Genomic DNA, 23,753 nt, shown 5'->3' on the forward strand with positions numbered 1-23,753 from the left:
GAAGCCGAATGTGACAGTTGACAGACGCCTGAGAACTGCCATTTGAATGAATTGAACCTTCGGCCCGAGAAACAGCGGTAGCATATTTAGTAGTCGCTGGTTGGTTCGACTCAAGTATCAATTGTGACAATGAAATCAACCTTATGATAGAATCCTCAACTTGCTCACGTTCTAAAAGCTGATCGGCTAAGTTGATGTCATCTAAATTTTCAATTTCTGACTGAATTTCATCAAACTGAGATAACAATTCTTGAAATCGACCTAGTTTCAACTGGAGTTCACCGAATAGAGCCTTAGTGAAGTTCTCAGTCGAAATCGCCTTTATAGTGTCAATATATTTTTCAAATAAAGTAACCTTTGCCTTTATAGTGCCGCGCTTGCGAACTAGCGGCTTTAGTTCTTCAGACATTTTGTAAATACAATTAAATTCACATACAATTAAGAAACTGGCATAAATAAATTGAACAGACTGTACTAAGAATAAATTAAAATTCAAACCGTGCAGGCCACCGTATTAAACAGGCGGCAAATAGGAGAGCTGTCCACGTGTAGTGATGATATCCTCGCGATCAAGCGAAAGAACTACGCAGAAAACCAGCTTACACCCGTATCTCCGGAAGAATTTCGAAGGCAACAGATAGTGTATTCCCTGAAATTTTAATTACGCTATTATCAGAGCATACTATTTAATATGCTGCAAATGATGCGCAAGTCTCGTTTCTTGCGTATGCCTTGATTCTTATATACTTTTAGAATTTTCAAGAAAATTTTCAATATTTTTTTGTATTTTATTGGACTATCAGTCTGAAGTGACTGGACTATTTGTAATTTAAAATAAAATTGTTGTAAATCTAAATAAAATTAAATGTAAGTATTAAATCAATGCAATAATTTGCTTTTAACGTTATAATAGAAGAATACAACCTGATGCAGAGCAGGATTAAGGCAACCATGAAATTCGTAATTTACGTTACTCAAACACTTCACGCAAGGGTTCCTGTATAATCTCCGTGCTCCGTGCTCGTGGTTGATGGTTGATGTTGGTTTATTGAAGACTGACTCAGTAGTTATCCGTGCGCCGCTTCGATAGAAGATTGTTGCTCAAAGAGCGTTAAGGTCATCAAATGACCTATACTATCACGTCGGGGTCACCAAATGTTCACGCGCCTATGAGGCGTGAACTATATTCTTGATTTTATTATTGTAATAATGAAAACTTGTTAATATAATGAATCAGAATATTATTTATTGTGTTTAACATTGAATGTATATTGACATATCTTATTGTTTTTATAGCGAATGTTTTATGACATATATTTAAAATTATAGTTTTATAAGTAGCATCCGCGCTAGACCACAAAGGTTGCATCGCTAACATGTAGATATGTATTAACAAAAAATAGATGCTTTTTTTTTTCATGTAATAGGAAGCAAACGAGCAGACGAGCCGCCTGATGGGAAGCAGTCATCGCCGCCCATGGACATAAGCAACACCAGAGGAGCCACTTATGCGTTGCCCACCTTTGAGAACCCTAAATACCCTAAATATGTAATCCTGATTTAAAAAAAGCAATACTGTAAATAAGCCACAGTACTCGTATACAGAAATAATATCTGTCTCTTGTTATGAAGTAACTTTTATGTAAATAAAATCACTCCTAATATTTATTTATGCAAGAGAAACCAGTATGGTTAAATAAATCAATGTACCGATTGTCCTTTAATGAAAAAAATCCGTCATTTTATTATTTATCTTATCTAACAGCACGGCACCGCACCACGGCTAAAAGAACCAAACTGAACGATGTGTGATCTCATACAAAATACGTAGTTAAAACACGAACCATAATGTTAACGAAACAAACTACTACTCTCGTTGTGAGTGTTGTGACGGTTTATTAAAAATAAAAATTTTATAACGCCGAGCTATTCCACTCATAGAGGTTTCGGAGACGGCTGCTTCCAGTTACAGAGGTAAAAATAAGAAATTTTCGAAAAAATGTATTCCGCTTATAGAGGTCCCAAAATTCTACTTATAGAGGTAATTCGTTGCCAAGGGACTGGAACCGAGAACTTAGGTCCACTTAAAGAGGTTTTCCACTAACCGGTTCCACTTATCCAGTTTCCACTGTACCCGTTTATGTGACAGTAATCAAGTGTGTTACTGCTAAACACTGAAAGTGGCTAATTGCCATTACAGACTGCCATCTGACTTTCTAACCCAGAGGGTAAACTAGGCCTTATTGGGATGAGTAATAACATTAAATCCTATACTAACATAATAATAGCAAAGATAGATATAACTCCGTAATAGATGGATACAGTCTAAGGAAAAAACGTGCCTCGAAAATCACGAAAATTTGATTCTCGATCAGATGGTGCCACTACCTTTGGCCTACTCTCGTATAGAGGGCGTTGACGGTTTCGTTTATTATTTAACGATTTTAACGCACATCGCATATCAGTGCGAAAGAACATGGGTCAAAAACATATAAAAATAATTAATGCAAATAAAAAAACTCATTTATTAATATTTAAATACATTTTATTGTAATTTTATAAATGTTCATTATTACTTTTAAAGTGTGTCGATAGATGGCAGTGAATTTACTGTGGTTACAAAATTTACTATGACAGTACCGCTCTATCCTATTATATCCTCTTTGATAATATTAGGTATTACCTACGCGTGATGTGAAAAATCAATTTTAGCTTTTAACAACCTTGACATATTGTAAGTTATATATACACTATAAATTAAATTAGATGTCATATCATATACATACTATACAAGAAAAAGTGACCAAGCCCTTCAGTGTTAAGCAATAACACAATCAGTTTAAAAATTTACATTCGCTATACCAGACTATAGCCTCCCATGTTGCACGTTTAAATTAGTCCAACTTACTCAATTACACCGGACTAAATGCAGTCCAGTTTATAAACATAGAAAAGTAGATCTTATCACAATTACATAAGATTCAAAATGTGCACACGTTAAAAGAATGGATTTGAGGACTAATTTAGACCATGCATAAATTTTGAGCCTCATATGTCAATTACAATGGTAATGCAACGCTATTCTCTATTCGTCATTGGATTGAAAAATTATACGAGTTAAGTAACTGTAAATGTTATACATAAAAAATAGTACATTATGATACAAGTGTGCTAAGTTGGTCATTACACACGAGGCGATATTGTGCGCGCGAGCTGTAAGCGAGCGCGCAATAAGAAAGCCGATGTGTGTAATGACCAATGCACACGCGTTTCATACGACGTTTTTCAACACACTTGCGATAACAAAAAAAAGATACTCATATTAATCAAATTTTAATAGTTAAAACAGTTAGTATTGTGTGTTGCATCTGTCATACTCGTACTGCCGGCCGCCCCTCGCCCCGGCCGCGGGCGGCGCGGCGGGCGGGCCGGCCGGGCCGCGCACCGCGCAGGCGGTCGGGCGCGCCGGTGCCCGCCAGTCCGACCAATTAAAGAAGGCTCCCTTTCCATGCATATTATTAGCAATCAGTTACCTTCTTAACTCAGTCGGATAATATAATGAAAAAGCACGAGTGGAATAATACACTGTCAGAGCACGCGTGTTTAATATCTAGGATTATGAGCCAAAAATCGGTGGAATAAAAACGTCGTTTTGAGCAAGTGTGTTGAAAAATACCTTTTCACCTCAGCAGCTCGAACAAGCCTACTTTCGTCACTCCCTGGAGTGAGGAAAGTGCGATTTTCCTCACTCCAGGGAGTGAAACAATGTAGCTCGTGTTTTTGAGTCCCTCGCTACGCTCAAGATTCTACCTAAGAATCACTCGCTTCGCTCGTGATTCAATTATAGAATCTTTCGCTTTCTCGGGACTCAAAATAATCACTCGCAAGAAAAACCAACTTTCGTCTCTTGTTGCACAAATAACTATATAAAGCCTGACCAGTAATATATGATCATTGTCAAGAGGGCGCTGTTGTTGTGCATGTATAGGGTGACAGCTGCAAGCTTAGTATAGTATGAAAAAATTAGTTCCAGTGAAATTCCGCAACATGGCGCGTGATCGTATTCCTGGTCAGGCTTTACACTTTATTTCAGTGTAGATTAGTCTTCAGACGTGTAGGTGCGTATAAAACCATGATGGTTGACATTACTAAACTAACCTAAGCTGCAGCTTACACGTTAGGGTTTATGCAATAAGTATGTATGTTTTATTATTTTCACTTTCCCGAAAATCACAAGTATATTGTTAAGTCTAGGTTAAGATACAAAAAAAAACCGCAATAGTACAACAAACAAAGGATACAAATCGCTGCCCCAATATGACAGGGTTCTATGTTTCACTTATATCGAACTGAAATTTGAACTTTATCATAGTGACATTAAGTCGAATTTCAACTATCTTGAAAATGTAACATAGAACCTTGTAATATTGGGGTAGCGAAATAGCAGAAATATTTTGGTGTCATTCTCAGAGTACCGAAGGATTCATCACCGCCCACACGCCATTCGCGACAGGGCGAAATAGGTATCTCCTTACTTGACTGCTGTCTGGAGATCGAACTCATTTTCATCATGGTGGTTTGTTATTGTTTCTCTCAGAGCAATAATTGTGTTACCTAGTGGAAACTGTTCTAGCTGTTGTGTCAACTCAATTTGTTAAACATAGTTTACATAGAGTAACTTATACTAGAGCGGTACTGTCATAGTAAATTTTGTAACCCCAGTAAATTCACTGCCATCTGTCGACACAGTTTAAAACTAAAAATGAAGATTTATAAAAATACGATAGAATGTATTTAAATATAAATAAATGATTTTTTTTATTTGCATTAATTATTTTTATGATTTTGACCCATGTTCTTTCACTGATATGCGTTAAAATTGTTAAATAACAAACGAAACCGTCAACGCCATCTATACGACTGTAGGCCAAAACTAGTAGCGCCCTCTGAACGAGAATCAAATTTTCTTGATTTTCGAGGCACGTTTTTTCCTTAGACTGTATCCATCTATTACGGAGTTATATCTATCTTTGGTGATTATATGCTGTTTGTTTCCCTTTGCAAAAAAAAAAGAAAAAAAAAAAAAAAAACATCTAAATGTAAAAAGATTTTCCAAAATATCAATAGCCAGAGAGGAAAATGGAGGCTACGGTTGTATGGAGATTTCGTCCTCCACTATGCTTTTAACTGCAGGGACCGTTACCGGTATAACTAACGTCACGTGATGACGTCATGATGACGTCACTGGTCCAGAACATACATATCCACCCTACTAACTAAAAATCAAAATATCTCATAGCATTCACTAAATTTCTTTGATATTATAGAACAGTATTGACGTAAGGATATGATTGATCAGATTAAACTATACATAAACAACCGTGATACCGAAATTGAATACCGGTTAATTTGTATGAATAATATACCGGTATTCGGTCCCTGCTTTTTAGTTAATTTCCACTTTATTATCATTATTTTCAGTATGGAAGTTTAGATCTGTTTTGTTCATTACCTACAATTATGGTCTTTAAAAATTGTCACAAAATTAGTCATCATCGCAATAATTATCTCGTCAATTACATGTAGGTATACCGATTGAATTATACATACATAATTATATGATGGACTGAATTCAGCTTTGTGTGTTCATGAAGTATTGATCCATGTAATAAGGATACTGTTTGCACGAGAAATTAATTTCGAATCAGGTAATGAACTCTATTCATCGCCAGATTAATTAATATGTTTACACTTGTCAAGTTGACAATAATGACAAACTATTTAAGTCGCACGAACTTGGCCGCATCCATACAATCGAAGATGCTCTCTCATTTTCAAACGACATGCTGAAACAATATAAAATTTGGCATGAACATTAAATGAGGAGTGTCTTTTCAAAAGGGCTTATTTCTCTATGAAATCCATACAAAAATAAACCCTTTTACCCTACTTGAAGGGTTTATTTTTGTATGGATTTCATAGAGAAATAAGCCCTTTTGAAAAGATACTGCTCAAATGTAAAAAAAAAAATGATATAGGAGACAAACGAGCAGACGGATTACCTGATAGTAAGCGTTTACTGCCGCCCATGGACACCCACAACACCAGAGGGGTAAGTGCGTTGCTGGCATTTAAGATGGGAGTACACTCTTTTCTTGAAGGTTTGAAGGTCGTATTGGTCCAAAGATACTGCAGGCGACAGTTCATTCCACAGTTTAGCTGTGCGAGGCAGGAAGTTTCTGGAGAAAGGCACAGTTGAGGACTGCCAATGTGGTGAAGATGGAAATATATTATAAACTGGATGCCAAACTACAGTGGGAATCTCATATCCGTAAATTGTCTAATCGGCTCAGTTCTGCCTCATTTGCAGTCAAAAAAATTAGAACCCTGACTGATGTGGATACGGCTCGACTGGTCTACTTTGGCTATTTCCACAGCCTAATGTCATACGGCATCCTTTTATGGGGGCACGCTGCAGATGCTAATTGTGTCTTTATATTGCAAAAACGGGCAATTAGAGCTATTTATAATTTGGGATGTAGGATCTCCTTAAGAGACAAATTTAGAGAATTAGGCATTTTGACATTTGCGTCGCAATACATTTATGAAAATCTATTCTATGTGCAAAAAAAAAACAGATGTTTAAGAAATATTGCCACATACACAACAGAAATACAAGAAACAAAGACAAACTTGTACCTACTATAACTAGACTTCAGAGGATAAGTAAATCTTTCATTGGCCAATGTGTTCGTTTTTACAATAAAATTCCTTTGGATATTCAAAGTTTGCCATTAAATGAATTAAAATCGGTCATTAAGCGAAAGTTGTGCAGAAATGGATATTATAAAATATCAGACTATTTAGAAGACGTTAACCCCTGGAGTTAATAAGTATGTAGTGTAACATAGATAATGTTATTTAATATTTAATTTTTAAGTAATTACAAATGTTTGACGTCATAAAGAGATTGTAAAATCCTATTATGAAAATAAACGATATGATATGATATGATATGAAACATTATAGTATAATTTCACCCATATCGACCTAGTCCCACAGTACCATAATTATGTCTGGTACTAATAGTTTCGTTGCTATAAATTGAAAGCTTTTAATGACTGTACTGTTTTCAGGACTACGAACAAACATACCTGTAACTCAGCCATATAAATATTTAGTATTTAAGTTTTTAGTTCCAAAACATGGCCATCCTTCTTAAAAGAGTATTTTATTGCAGGTGTTGAATACATTGTTTACGAGCTATGGACGTATAACTTTATGTTCAGACGAAAACATTTAAAGTGGTACCTTCACAGACTACCGTATGCAGACTCCACAAAATGAAGTTTACAATGACCGTGATATCACATGGAGCTCAAGTAAATACTACGTTTCTGTTTCTTTTTGGTCCTTTGGTTGAGTGGTAATTTCACCATTTGTACATTGTTATATACATATAAAAAAATGAACTTAAATGTTAATATATTGTTCCCTTTTTTATTGTGGGCCGTACCACATTATTACAATCTATTATTGGTAACGCATTGGACCGGCAATCCAAGGATGTGGGTTCGAGTCCCACGTTGACCAGAGTTGATCATCGTTGATTTTTTCATTGTGATTGACATCTGTATGTATATACAATTTATAGAAAATGTTTATGATTTTAAAATCATTTATTATAATATATTACTAAACGAAATTAATAACTAGCTTAAATCTAAAATAGGCCCTTTAGGCATTGTACCCAGGATACTGGCGGCATTTCCTCGCTGTATCGCAATGCTGATACGTCGTGCGAGGAAACCGCCAGCTCTTCGGTCACCAGTTACGTCAACCTTCACGATTTCTGCAAATAACTTGTGCGCGCTGGGACCCCATGGACCTAGAGTTTCAACTCCATACATATATTATGTGCAACAAATAAACAAAAAAACATTACTACTGCAGCGTTTCATTGAAATCTTGTTGCTCGATGACTGATAAATGTCGTAGTGGTAACATAACTGAAACATAAATGAAAAAAAAAATTCAAAAAAACAAAACAAAATCAAAAAGAACATTTGTATTTATACTTAATTTCATGTTGAACTTTAAGGAACATGGCGTAGCTAACTGGGCTATAGTTGAATGGTTTTACGATATGGAAGCGACAAGCTAATTCCAAGAAGTCGACTTATTAAAATGCTCCATCTAAAGCGTGTGATCTGTGAAGTGTTGTTTGTATTGAGCGGAGCCGACAATTTGCCAATGTAGATCGTTGGAGCCAAGGTTACGCCATTGTGCTGGACAAAGGTGCGAAACGTCTAGATGATGAAGACCTATCATCTAGACGTTTCGCACCTTTGTCCTGGGATCCTATTGGAGTTGTGGAAAGATACTGCTGCAGTTACATATAAAAGGGGGTAATTTTGATAAGTTTAAGGGTAATTTTAATAACATAACTTCCGTGAGACACAGACATATTAAATATATTAATAACGGGTCACTCACTTGTTTTAAGTCGAAAACGCTCGACATGTTTCACATTGTTGTCATCAGGAGCTTGCGTCGACGGTGACGGACCGGCGCAGACTGCGGGCCGCAGCCCTCCGCGCCCGATGACTCGGCGCGGGCGCCGGTGGCGGCAGGGGGGGCGAGAAACTACCCAAGCAAGCTCCTGATGACGCTCCTCGGTACGGAGTGAAACATGTCGAGCGTTTTCGACTTAAAACACGTGAGTGACCCGTTATTAATATATTTAATATAGGGGTAATTTTGATAAGTTTAAGGGTAAATTTATGATGAACGTTTTTATTTATTTCTGAGCCTTACCAGTCACTTAAGCACATTATACTTACAGTACGTAAGCACAACATCAGTCTCTCATTACAAAGCAGCGCCCCGCGCCCTCCAGAATTAGTACCTATTCCATTAGCAAATTTGCATTGCGGGCATTTTGACTGCCTGTGTTTCTTAATTGTTCAATCGCTGGGGAACCAGCGTAATGTCACCTCCAATCCGAATTGTTAGAAATAGTCTTCGTAAACGGTAATAATCTTGCTTAGGGCTTAGCTGGCGCGGGTGCACGGAGCGAGCGCACGCACGCGGGTGCCATTGTAGGTAAATTCCGTCGCACACGTTCACACTAGTTAGCAACGCTCATTTTAGGGTTCCTTACCCAAAATGTAAAAACGGGACCCTATTTACTAAGACTCCACTGTCCGTCTGTGTGCCCGTCTGTCTGTCTGTCTGTCACCAGGCTGTATCTCATGATCCGTGATAGCTATTAGACATTTGAAATTTTCACAGATGATGTATTTCTGTTGCCGCTATAACAACAAATACCAATATTTTTTAAGAAAAAAAAAACCGACTTCAATGGGGGATGCCGCTGAAAGTTCACTTATTGTTGATGGTGCACTCTTAGATTCCAGACAATGAAATGAAAAAGACAGCATCTTTTGCCTAATTATGTAGAAAAGGAGGTAAAACCACCCACTTTTCTAGTAGCATTTCGTTTTTGTAAGGGTCGCAGTTCTAACCTAACCTAACCTACTTTTCTGATAGCATTTCGTTTCTGTAAGGGTCACAGCTCTAACCTAACCTAACCTACTTTTCTGATAGCAGTTCTGTTCTGTGAGAATCGCAGTTCAAAACCCACCCACCCACCTTACCCACTTTTCTAGTAGCATTTTCGGGTCCGGGTCTGGACCCGGATCCGAGTCCGGGTCCGGGTCCGAGTTGGGGTCCATGTTCAGACCCGGGTCCGGGTCCGAGTCCGGGTCCAAGTTTGGGTCTGGGTCCATAAGGAAGAAAACAAATCGCCAAACGTGAACTATCTGTCATTGAAGAGTTCCATTCTGATCATCATCAGCAGTTCCACTTCATCAAATGTCACTTTTTTTAATGTAAATGCTGGATTTGTTGATGAAAATACAAAAATCACTATATGTATGCCTTTCACATTTGAGGAGTTCCCTCGGTTCCTCTTGGGTCTCATCATCAGAACTCGAGCTTGACAAAAATATGTCTTAAAAACTTAAGTTGCTTAACAAACATAAAGAAGAGGACAAATCGCCAAACGTAAACTATGCGTCATTAAAGAGTTCCATTCTGATCATCATCAGCAGTTCCACTTCTTATATCATGTTTGAGGGAACGTATCGAGTTCCCTCAAACATGATATTGCCGATTTTTAGAAGCAATTTTCATATTTTTAGCTTTTGTGCTTAATTTGTTACATTTTTTTTAAAGTGCATTTAAGTCCTCAATGTTCGTGATTTTTTTTCAATCAAGCGAAAGTAAAAAACAGGATTCGAATCGATACAGTCCCTCGAGAAAAGGCTTCAAAATTGCTATTTAAATTTATGGCAGCCGTATTGTGATCAAAAAAAGCGCTACGATTTTAAAAACTCCGTTAAATATGTGGAATAGTTTGCGGTATTGTACACTTCTGCTATGCAATTTTTCTTTACAAGTAGGTCTGGTGTAACAGGTTTTCGGTATTCAGCCAAAACGCGCAATATTCGGCCGAATACCGAATAGTTGCAGGATGTTCGTGGTATGTTTAATAATATCTACGTCTACAGCGAGAGCATTCTGTCAACTCCAAACCACCAACTGTCAGAAATGTTTGTCAACAATCCACCTGTCAACCTTCATTTAACCAGTGTTCAACTTGTGCCGTAACTCTCCGTGTATTACTTAACTTTCGCTTCAATTATCTGTTGTCTTTGACAGTCTTTGATAGAGAAAGATAGTCTTATTGCGATTCCTATAAGAGGAAAGAAAAAATAGTGCCATGCTTTGTCCTTATCACCGACCGGGTGGCATCATAGGTGGAGGCTATGGCGAAACACCGAAATTATGAGAGTGAAAGAGAAAAAATCCTATGCTGCCCAAATTTTATATGTATATTCTTTCTCTTACCCCCGGTCGCTCGGTAGCGCGTCTACAACTACTAGTATATACTATGTCTATGTTTGTAAAACGAAAAATTAATAATTACGAGTTGTAGAGAAGTAAATAAATATACTCCTTGGCTGTTTAAATTAATCTAAAATCAAAACCCTTTCTTTATTGAGTGGGTGAAACCTTACATACAAAACAACAATACAAACATACATACATACAAACGTGACCGTCAATGTCCTTTAAATAGTGGCTATGATCGCGTCACTGTAGCGTCTGTAGCGTCATTTAGCACGGGAACGGCTGATTGCACTCGCGCAGACACGTGTATACGTATATAACACTTACAATATCTATACAGCTACAAGAACATACAATATATAGGTATATAGATGTACAGTGTAATAAGTACCTATACGAGTATCATCTAAAGAAACAAAATTCCAAGGTTATGAAAGATACAGTCTTTCTTTTGTAAAGTTGACAGTCAGAGCTCGAGCCAAATAAGATAATAGCAATTCCTTTATAACAACTATTGGAAACTTTGATATTATACTCACGTATTGTATCACATCGAAATACAAATGTAAATAGATAGTCGAAGTACTTGATACTACAGTGGAACCTCGATAGCACGAAACTCAAGGGAATCACCAAAAAGTTCGTGTAAGGCTGGCGTCAACTAGACTCGCCGAGGCGAATCGAATCGAATCGCAATAATTCGCCTCCTATATTATATAACGGAGTGGCGGTTACTCCACCGACAAGAGCCAGGCTCTTAAGAGTTATGATGATATGATGATTTTCTAATGCAACTGCGCCCATTGACGGGCGCGCCGCGGCTCTTCGCCAATGGACGCAGTTGCATTAGAAAATATAGGAGGCGAATTATTGCGATTCGATTCGATTCCCCTCGGCGAGTCTAGTGGACGACTTAACTTATAGAGTCTGTTCGGAAAGAGAAGAGTCGTGGAATGAGGCAGACTCATGAATATAACTGGATCGGGCATGAGGGGTGGGGGGAAATGACCGAACGGGATAGTCTTGTTTATCTTTCAGTAGGAGTATCAGCGTTGTTATTGTTTGTCCTTGTCACAGTCTCACTTTTTTTTTCCCACCGTAATTTTGTATGGTTTATGGTGGGCTACAAATATACTCGACCAATGATATTGTCGCATTGCGTATGTTCTGTCCCTCACGGGCGCACGCGTATAGCTCATCTATGTAATGCTATTTCTATGGGCAGACTAGAGTGTATCGACTTACAGAGGTACCAATTGAAATTTGTTCGTCTTAAAAAGGTTACAGAAAAATAATGAAGAATTCTTATTAGACGTAACTATACAAACGTGGAAAGGACAGTCTTATCGTCTTCTCAATTCTCAAATTGTCGAGGTTAAATTTTGTATTAAGCAGAAATGTTCGGAGCGATGCTATAGGGTATTTGACTACTAGTCAAATCAGTTTATTTTTTCGAACTGTCAAAACGATTTTGCTACTATGGAATTTATATGAAACACTAGCATGTGACGTCATAATCAAATTACCTACTCTTTATAGTTTTATACAGGTTTTAAAATAAAAATTGTGTCTAAAAATAACTGCTCTCTACGTTTCTCTATTAATCTTCTGGTGCTTTATTTCATGCATTGTGTAAAATAATTTATTTTAAGTACAGTCAAATACCCTATTAAGCTTAGAAATACCCTGGACCAGTGCTCAGCAGTGCAGTGTATACAGTGCTCTGCCACATCTCTATCTCTCCCACCTCATCTCTCAGATGATGAGTAGGGGGTGAAAGGATGCTCTGATGTGATCTGTGTATTGGGAACGGTCTTGGTAGCTCAGATGGCAGAGCACTAGCTGGGCTAGCGAGTGGTTGTGGTTTCAAGTCCCACCCAAGACAGTGAATTTTTTCACTTAATATATTGCTTAATTTATAGAGGTTTGTAAGTAAATAAAAAAAACCGGCCAAATGCGAGTCGGACTCGCGCACCGAGGGTTCCGTACTTTTTAGTATTTGTTGTTATAGCGGCAACAGAAATACATCATCTGTGAAAATTTCAACGCTCCGTGAGATACAGCCTGGTGTCAGACAGACGGACAGACGGACAGACGGACAGCGGAGTATTAGTAATAGGGTCCCGTTTTTACCCTTTGGGTACGGAACCCTAACAATATGCCTATTTTATCGAGTTATAGAGGTCGAAGTTTTTCGGAACTTATGGAGGTAAAAACTATACTGGATCACCGTAAAGGGAATACTTTACTTCGTCTCAATGAGGTTAAATATTTAGTTATGGTGATTTCGGGCTTCGAAGGCAAAGGAATAGTTCACCTTATCAAGGTTCGAGTTAACGAGGTTCGACTGTATTTTGTTTGCGAATCAGACAAATTCATTTATAATCCGCTCAATAAATCTCAATGAAGCTACGTCCAGTGCCGTGATTGCAGAGGTGACAATAAAATGGTTACCGCTACTAAAAGATTGTGACTTCAACGTTTTTTTATCAGCGAGGTTGAAAACTCACCGCAAGAAACGAGCACTAGAGTTCTGAATGACCGATGTATACGCACCGTAGGTTCAACGCCAAAGACCGATTAATCGGTCATAGACAGGGGCCAATGACAGCCCGATATTTGGCTACTGGGCGAAATCGCACGCGCCACATGCCCACTATGAAAAGTAACTAACACACAAACTACACTAAACACTACACTACACTAGTACTAAATGTAACTTTTAAATATGCAAGTTAATTTTAATAATATGTACTTCTATGGATATATAATCCGAAATAAAGGCCTTTTAACTTTTTATTTAATTTAATAGACCACAAAGCAACATATACCTACATGCATATGTATAAAGTTCAATTTCGGTTTTGACACCGGTGACGTAGCGTCTGGATGACTGCTTTTGTGTTTGACACGGCGTCGAAAAGGTTAAGAGGCCGTAGTCGATTTTGGAGCAAAAATTTAAAATTGATAGATTTAGTTTTTGAAATTATACACGTTTTGTTACGTAATATCTAAATAACAAGTATTGGTTTCTATTAGCACGTCTTCTCATCTTGCCTTTTAATAATGAGGTCGCGAGCGTGCGTCACCGGTAATATATGAAAAGAAGGGGCAGTTTTTAAAAATTCATCAAAAATTTATGGTGGTAAATTATACAAATTCATGTATAAGAATAGTTTCAGCAAATGTTGTAGATTGTTTAAGTATCAAAATTACGTTGAAATTAAGTCGATTTTCAGAGAAATTGTCACTTGTTTTGAAGTAATTTCTGGAGAAAATTAATTTCGTCTAACTTTCATTTACACTACTTCAAAGTCATAATAATAAAAATGTAGTCTGATAAACGTCAAGTACAGGATATGTGTAATACAAAATTACCATGTTTAGCCGTCCACACTTTACGAAATTTACAAATAAGAGCGACAAAATCAGTGTTTTACGCGCGTTTACCTAAACGTCCATCAGAGAAGCAAACATTACTAATTTAGTGAGTCTGTTTTCAAAAAATGGATCTGATAAAAGGTAAGATAAGAAGACGTGCTAATAGAAACCAGTACTTGTTATTTCAATTAGGTAACAAAAGGTGTACAATTTCACCGACGAAATCTATCAATTTTACATTTTTGCGACTAAAATCGACACCGGCCTCTTAACCCTTACGGAAGTAAGTCATCGTTGCCTATGGGCATAAGAGATTTGTCACACTGGCGATTTGCGGGAGAATTGAAAGCGAGGCGGCTGCGTACTGAAATACTGGGAATTTCGAAAAATAAAAGCTCATTTTATTTTATTTATTTATTTAAACTTTATTGCACAAACAAAGAGAAATGTACAAATGGCGGACTTAATGCCAAACGGCATTCTCTACCAGTCAACCATTAGGTCAAACAGAGACAAATGTTGGTGCAGGAGATTCATAAATTATATCGAGAAATTGAACCAAAAAAGATTAAAAAAAAAATTTGAAGATTGATTGAGCCAGAAAAGATTTTGATGATTTGATTTTAATATTCGTTACGCGCTCGTGGCGAAATCGTTACGCGCTCGCGACGATCTCGCTGCGCGCTCGCCTCTCTTTCAACTCTCCCTCAAATCGCCAGTGTGATCGCCCCTCAAGCTGATGCCTGCTTTCCCTTTCAGAACTAATGTTATTTGTATTATTGGGTTTACTTGAATGAGGGCTAACGCGTATGAATTCGCCGCTAGGAGCGCTAGTGTAGATGGTGGTCTTTTCCATAGTTCGAAATGTCAAATGTCACTTGTCACTTCAATGACTGACAAGGACTGACAGCTGTTCTTGGACTTCCGGTTCGAGCGCCATCTTGATAGTTAGCATCGTGATTAATTACTTTGTTTTTTGCTTATTAATATTGTTTAAAGTGTAATATCGATAGCTTATTATACAGTAAACTAATGTGGTAGTGTGCAGTGAATGGAGAATTAATTTTGAAGCGCGTTTAACCACCATCTTGGAGTCATCGGCCGGTAGTCCACGTGCTTCTTGTAAAGACTAGCTATCGATTTACAAGAGCTAACAAATCACCGTACACTGTCTTGTACAACCGTACAATTTTTGTCGTTTGTAAACCTCTCAATACCTTGATACTGGCGAAATAGTCCCACTGGGCTGAAGCCATAATTTTAAAAGAAGAAGAAGAAGAAGAAGACAGCTGTTCTTTAGTCTTTTGGACCATCAACAGAGGCGCCAACTGGTGAGCAAAAAAACGATAGCCCTCATTGTGTGAATACATATAGTCTGTCAAGCTGGATATGTCAGTAGCAAACTAAAGTATGGTAACCCTAGGAAACGAACAAAAAGCAGCAATGTACATCGAACAACGATGCAATGTGAACAAAACAGCTCCACAGATAAGATATAAATGACACACGATTTTCGAACAATTCAAAGGTAATGTTGCTAACCCGCGATTTTTCAAATTTGTCGCCTTTTTCTACTGACAAAATTTGCTTGACCAAGTATAACAATAATTCTTTTTAGCCATTTAAGTATAAGGTGTCCAGTTATTGAAAGGTGGCCAGTAACAGACGATCTTTGTATCGCAAATCGTCATAGTAGGGGCTATCTCCGACGCAGCCCGCCCCGTGCCGGCCCGAGCCGGACCCATTACTTGTCACCTCGTAATGGTCCAATTACATGACAATCTGTCACACGTCACACAACATACGTTGAAGGATATCGCCGCTATACTTACTCAACCTCGTATCTGCAACACTCATTTGATGACAAAAACACACGTATTCCGAATGAAAGAAAAGCGACATTTCCATTTCAATGATTGTTGCAGATATGAGGTTGAGTAAGTATAGCGACGATATTGTTTATTACTCCAGTCAGGTAAAGCCTGACCAAGAATATATGATCACGCGCCATGTTGCGGAATTTCACTGGAACTAATATTTTCATACTATACTGAACTGTCACCCTATACATGCACAACAACAGCGCCCTCTTGACAATGTACATATATTACTGGTCAGGCTTTAACTGAAGACAATATTCTGGCTAGTCGATGTTGAAAACTTCGTGAAAAAACTGGCCAAACCCCAAAAAAATCGGCCAAGTGCGAGTCGGACTCGCGCACCGAGGGTTCCGTACTTTTTAGTATTTGTTGTTATAGCGGCAACAGAAATACATCATCTGTGAAAATTTCAACTGTCTAGCTATCACGGTTGATGAGATACAGCCTGGTGACAGACAGACAGACGGACAGACGGACAGCGGTGTCTTAGTAATAGGGTCCCGTTTTTACCCTTTGTGTACGGAACCCTAAAAAAGATTAGGCTTTAAATTTTGTCACATTTGTCCATGCTTTCACGTTTAGATCTAAATAATTGCCTGGATGGAGGCTAAAAGGCTTAGCTCGCAAAGCCGACCCATAATGTTAAATGGCAGGATTTATAGCAGAGTGATTTCCGAACATTTTATTTTACATACTCGATCGTATGTAGGTGGTGGTAGAAGCTAAATTGTCTATGAATAGAATTTTTGGAATTGAAAAACTTTATTTCAGACACATTAGGTAGGTATCCATAAACATTGGTTAGTACTTGACAAATTACAAAACAAAAACTATGGATGGTATAGAAAGGATCGCAATCTCTTATGGCAGAATTGTTGTAAAAGTGACCGCGTTAAGCTTTAAATAATAGTTCCTAATCTCTCCTGTGGCGCTAGTAAGACTCTGGGACATGAGTATAACATGAACCATATAAGGCAACAAATAACCCGACCAAATTACGTAGGTTGTTTTTGGTAGTATTTCGGTGTATGGTGGCGGCGCCTAATTACTGTTTTTTGATGGACACTTTTCATACATAGAGATTTGGCTCCTTTATACAGTCTCCATGACAAAAACAAAACAAGGATAATGTTAGTATTACTTAAGGCTAAAACAAAAAAAACTAAAACTAAAAATCCTAAGCTATCAACTGCGCAGTCTATACTATATCTGCCAGTATTAAGATTTAAGGTCCAAAATGCGATTCTGAGTGGGTCCCTAAAAAGTCCAGATCTATAAAAAAACGGTTTCAGAGTTAAATAAAAAACGCTAAACAACGAGCGCGTATAAGAAAATTGAAGTAGTATGATAATTGAAATCCTTATAATAATAAATCATTTTTTTTAATAAATTAGTTGAATATGCTGCTAAAATTTATAAAATAATACTGAAATATTCTTCATGGGAGTAAAAAACGGAATATAAGTTAACTAAAAATATGACATTATTACACTTTAGTAAGCCCTTTAGAAAATAAGATAATAAATTAAATATGCCGTTCTTGTAAATTCCGAATATTATCTCATAACGAAATATTCTTGCTTGTATCAAGAAATTAATATTTATCTCTCAGAAATTCAGAATAATTCTTTAAAGTGATTAACTTCATTCACAAGCGCTTACTTTTTTGTCTATTGCCTTCTCTGTCACCCCCAATGTCTGTCTCTCTCGACTTTTCCGATTCACGCCTGCGCAGAGACGTTTTTCCCGAAAGATGCGGGCACTCGAAGCTTCATATGCTGAAAAATATAACAGGATTTTAAATTTCGGTCTGTATTCTGTTAAAGTTGCGAAACTTGATTAAACGTAATAATTTAAACGTCAAAATTCTTGCAATTTTACTATTTAGTATAACATGTTTTAATTATAAAAAATTGGACTCTATTTCTAAATAAAAAATGTGGATAATATAATTTAGTATACAAAATTAAGCTAAAAATGACCAGAATAAAAGCATTCTTTATTTATAAAATGCTTCTCTATACTCCAAAGTATCTCCAAAGTACTCTAGACCTTCTAGAGCTCCTAGGCAATTTGCAATAGTTACGCAAGAGGGGATCACTCTACGCAGCTTCGAGCGACGCGCGGACCCGACTCAGCCTCTGAATCCAGTGAGACCCCGGGCATCGCCTCCGACATTATCGTGATACGGATAACCTAAAAACTACGATGATTTTCCATCAAGTGTATAAGCGCCCTAATTTAAAAATAAAACTTTTTGAAAAAGGAACATTGTGAGTGGCCAGTGCGTGTTTGAAATTTGAGTGACTTGTGAGACGTTTTTTGTGATAAACGTTTGCATTTGGAGTTATTTGTTATCTGTGATTTGAGTTTGAGTGTTATTAATTGAGGTAAGATTTTAATTTTATAGAAATTAGGTAACTAATTAATTCGCAACTTTTGGGGTACCTATGTTTTTTGTATGCCGTATGAGTGCTAGAAGTTTTCATATATCATTGTCACAATAATAATCCACTTATGATGAGAAATTTTCCTTATATAAGTACTTAATTTATATACATTTATTTTTTATGTAACAGACTCCTACGAAAAACGTCAACTTTAGCTTTATACGTTGTTTTTTTTTTGAAACTACGAGTCAAAGTAAACAATGATCGTATTATCCTTTAATTATATTTAAAAAAATAGTCAAATATTGACAATATAATAATGAAAATACTTTTTTTCATATACAAAGTAGACATTTTACACAAAACGATACAGAAAAATAAGTTTCATAAAAGACTTGTATTGATAATAAATACTAGAGATATAATTAAGGTATCACTTAGGCAATAACTTGACCGAAGTACAAAGGTTACTTTTTAGGGTTCCGTACCCAAAGGGTAAAAACGGGACCCTATTACTAAGACTCCGCTGTCCGTCTGTCTGTCTGTCACCAGGCTGTATCTCATGAACCGTGATAGCTGGACAGTTGAAATTTTCACAGATGATGTATTTCTGTTGCCGCTATAACAACAAATACTAAAAACAGAATAAAATAAATATTTAAATGGGGCTCCCATACAACTAACGTGATTTTTTTGCTGTTTTTTTCCGTAATGGTACGGAACCCTTCGTGCGCGAGTCCGACTCGCACTTGGCCGGTTTTTATTTATTTTATTTCTTCGTATACGACCTATAGAAGAGCATTCTCTAAAGTTAGTACCGTAAAGCGGGGTGGGTTTCAAATTCAGGGACGACTGACATTTCAGTTCAGTTCAAACCATAATATATTTTTATGGGATATTTTTTACAGTAGGTGAACATCAATATATCGTAATCTAACTAGTTACACGGACGGTTTCAGTAAATAATGAATAATGTTAATTTTATGGCCGTTTTAAAAATATCAAAGTAACCCCAAATCTGCCTATAGCCAGGTAGATACGTACTTAAAATTACTGAGATTCAACGTAACCGGTAACCGGTCTCCTGTAAGAAGCCGGAAAATCTATAACTATAATAATAGATAGGCTACGGTGACTGCTTACCATCAGGCGGGCCATATGCTTGTTTGCCACCGACGTGGTATAAAAAAACCAGACAAGTGCCCGCCCACAGAGGGTTCCGTACTTTTTAGTACTTGTTGTTATAGCGGCAACATAAATACATCATCTGTGAAAATTTCAACTGTCTAGCAATCATGGTTCATGAGATACAGCCTGGTGAGAGACAGACAGACGGACAGACAGACGGAAAGACAGACAGACGGACAGCGGAGTCTTAGTAATAGGGTCCCGTTTTTACCGTTTGGGTACGGAACCCTAAAAAAGAGATTATTTGCAGCTGGGATGCTACCCGTATGTTTCGGTCCTTACTGCCAAGCGGCGGTTATTCTATTGTTCTCGCAAAGCAAACAGTTGCAAGCTAAATTGGATTACAGCTGTGTTCTTGAGAATGACAGAATAAAGAAATAGTTTACGATTTTGGATGTATGTATGTATGTGAACACTTACATGTGGATGTTTAGAATAGAACACAATTTTAGTTTTGCTCAGCGCACTTTATAAAACATATACTTAGGGCCACTTGCACCATCTCACTAACCCCGGGTTAAGCGGGTAAACCGTTAACTCTGTGTCAAATTGTACTGGTAACCATGGTAACTCCAGGTTTAACCGGTTAACCCCGGGTATATGATACAATACAAATACCTACTCTTTATTGAAAACAATACAAAGAGAAATCAGAAACACAAGCAGAGGTAAACAACAGGCGGTCTTATCGCTAAAAGCGATCTCTTCCAGACAACCTTTATTAGTGCATGATGCAAGTGGGCTTTGAATTAGGCTGCATTTCCACCAGAGATAAGCGAGGATGCGTAGCGAGGGATATGTTTGTTAAGAACCAACAGAATCACTACACGCTGAGCGAGGAAAACAAATGAAGTGATTCTACTGGTTTTTAAAAAACATCTAGTTCTTATACAGGGTGACCTTAGCCATTGGACAAACCCTGAAATCCCACGTAGGGTAACTTCTCAGGAATGCTCTATAGTTAATATTTTTTTAAATTAGAAAAAAAAAAATTCTAACGAAAATTAATTCTAATGATCGTCAACAAAAAGAAACATACTGCATTAATCATTGGCACTGTTGTTGACAATTTGTTCGAAAATGTGCGACAATTATGACATTTGTCAAAAGTCAGAATCTTGACATACATAATGACATAAATAAAGGAGATAATAAATAAGGTCAAAGAAGGTTTCATACTATTTATTACCTCAGGAGCTATGAACACGTACAGGTTGCTCCAAAGTAAAAAAACCGTAATTTGTTAATTCCTTCGTAATCGCTAAATAACCTAATGCATATGTACATTTCGGCTGTGTCCAATGGCTAAGGATACCCTGTATAAATAATACTAGTCTTAGAAGAATTACACTAAAAACAGATATTTTTAATTATTCGAGTTTGTCATACTGGCGTTCCGTAAATGACTGAGATACTGTGTGTGTGTTGGGATACTGTGTGTGTGGGAGCCGTGGGAGGACACATGAGTAGGCCCAAAATGCCGAACCGTTGAATCCCTTCCATGTTATTTTGTAATCAGTCAAAGTCAACTCGCTCTGTTATTGAAATATTTGCATTTGATTTCAAAAGGTTGCAGATATATTTGTAATTCCCATTATTCCTGTGGGTACTATTCTGTGGATAATATTATATGTAAGATATATTTAGTTCTCGTAGCAATCGGCATGGATTTCTTCTTTAACTATTATCGACTGAAACTTCCGGTACAATCCGGTACAACTACGGCGCAATTCGAGAAATGAATTAGAGATTCACTAGATATGAAATAGTAAAGATATGTGACATTTCGCAGCAAAAATTACATTTTTTTTATATACTACGTCGGTGGCAAACAAGCATACGGCCCGCCTGATGTTAAGCAGTCTCCGTAGCCTATGTACGCCTGCAACTCCAGAGGAGTTACATGCGCGTTGCCGACCCTAACACTCCTCTCCCTCGAGCTCTGGCAACCTAACTCACCGGCAGGAACACAACACTATTAGTAGGGTCTAGTGTTATTTGGCTGCGGTTTTCTGTAAGGTGGAGGTACCTCCCCAGTTGGGCTCTGCTCTAGATCTGGAATGACATCCGCTGTCCTGTGCCCTACCACACAAAGCGAGATGTCATTCACAGTGCCCATACCTCTCTTATGGACGTAGTTTAAGGACATACCCGGGTCCATCACCTTATGGCGGCTGGCGCTTACGTCGACGCTTACGTATGCGACGTAAGCGCCATCCAATATTAATTAGAGCGGCGTTAATAATAGCGTAATCTACAACCGCCATAAGGTACCGTCCCACGGCGTCACATATCTTTACTATTTCATATCTAGTAAATCTAATTCATTTCCCTAATCGCGCCGTTAGTCTTTTTACGAGACAAGTACCTATTATATTCCGATATAACGTCTCAGTTGAAAGGCAGCGCGTATTTTACTACTTTAACTATTTTCCTGGATAACTTTCCGATACAAGCGCTATCTACTCGCAGATTATTCAAATTTAAACTTTATATTAAAAGCAATAAGAGCTTCAGCAGCCGAATTTGTTATATCGGTTAGTATCCGTTTTACGAATCCTTTTGTAGATAAAAAGGTCCATTGATGCGGCACGTAGCTGTTGATATTGGCACTGCTATACTTTGTTGTATGCGTTTGGTTTTTGGGATCCCTTATTTCATTCATGTTTTGTTTGATATGTTTATACGATTGTAACACGACCCTACTAACATAGGTTTATACAGGATGGAAATAATTATTGGGTCCTTAAGGGAAAGTACCTTCAAACCTTAAGTTAGCTCATTTTACTTAAAGAAACTTTTACTTTAACCTCGTAAGACCCAACTTAAGTTTTTCAATTTTTAATTTGAAACTTATGCTATAAGTAAATTGGAACGAATTTCGTTTGTTTTACAACGCAGTGAAACAAAAGAAATGCTACTCTATTTGTTTCATCAAAAGGTTCAAATCAGATTGCAATGTACATTTTAATGTACATTTAGACTCACGAGGTTAAATTTAACTTGTCTGAAAATATTCTTCAACAAAATATTCGATTTGATGAATATTTTGTTGAAGAATATTTGTAAAGATGCCCACTGACTATCAGTCCGCCAGACGATATCGGCCTGTCAGTTAGAACAAAAATTTGACAGTTCCGAACAACTGACAGGCCGATATCGTCAGGCGGACTGATAGTCAATGGGCTCCTTAAGACCTAAATATGTTTCTTGGAGAAATATTATCATTAACATTAACTGTATCGACTAATAGAATAAAATACGGTTTTATTTTTTTGCATTTTTAGTCGGTTCGATTCCCGGGCGATACAAGCGAACTAAAAAAAATCTTTGAATGCAGTTTTGTTTCTTTTTAAAACTAAAAGAATGTTTCCTTTAAGTAAAATGAGCTAACTTAATGTTTTAAGGTACTTTCCCTCCAGGGCCCATAATTTTTTTCCACACTGTATATTGGTATTTGGTTTATATATATGTGATTGTACTCTACTAGTAGAAAGGATTTATACGAGTATACTTATTAGGCATAGTAGAACTAATATCAGGAGCTAGATTTATGAACTTGTTGCGATTTTGATCTTATTTTGAAACGATCTTGACGATCGCTCACACTCATTAGTGCATAAGTCGTGCATGAGATGCGCGCCAATCACCAAGGCGATCATCAGTCGTATCAAAACCAGTTCGAAACCGCGGTTACGCGTTACAAGTTGTTAAATTTCAATCGGGCTCCAGCCAGTGGTGGACACTCCTCCTTTCGGGGAAAGTCGGCTCCGTTCGAGCAATTATGAGGATTGGCACAACTTGACGTCCCTTTTCGTGCACGGACACAGATAAGATAATGACTTGAATTTTGACAACCCTAAATAGCCGAAAGGGATAGTGTAATTAGAAAGGGACAGCATGGTACCCTGAATCGATGTCAAACTTCGGGTTTGTAGGAAGTGTCCTTTCTGTACGGTAGTACTATTACTTATTCTGTGCTGAGCTGGACTTTCGC

At 37.4% G+C, this 23,753-nt stretch overlaps 1 protein-coding gene across 2 annotated transcripts in view; it reads left to right on the plus strand.

Moving 5' to 3' along the window:
- Positions 1 to 18,273: 18,273 nt before the first annotated feature.
- Positions 18,274 to 23,753, plus strand: part of LOC134746298 (uncharacterized) — a 103,107-nt gene continuing 97,627 nt past the window's right edge. For both annotated transcript variants that reach the window (XM_063680672.1, XM_063680673.1), the window contains exon 1: positions 18,274 to 18,568. The gene's annotated coding sequence lies outside the window, so the exon portion shown is untranslated. The remainder of the gene's footprint in view (positions 18,569 to 23,753) is intronic.

This window comes from Cydia strobilella, chromosome 12 (assembly GCF_947568885.1).
Source record: "Cydia strobilella chromosome 12, ilCydStro3.1, whole genome shotgun sequence".
NCBI lineage: Eukaryota > Metazoa > Arthropoda > Insecta > Lepidoptera > Tortricidae > Cydia > Cydia strobilella.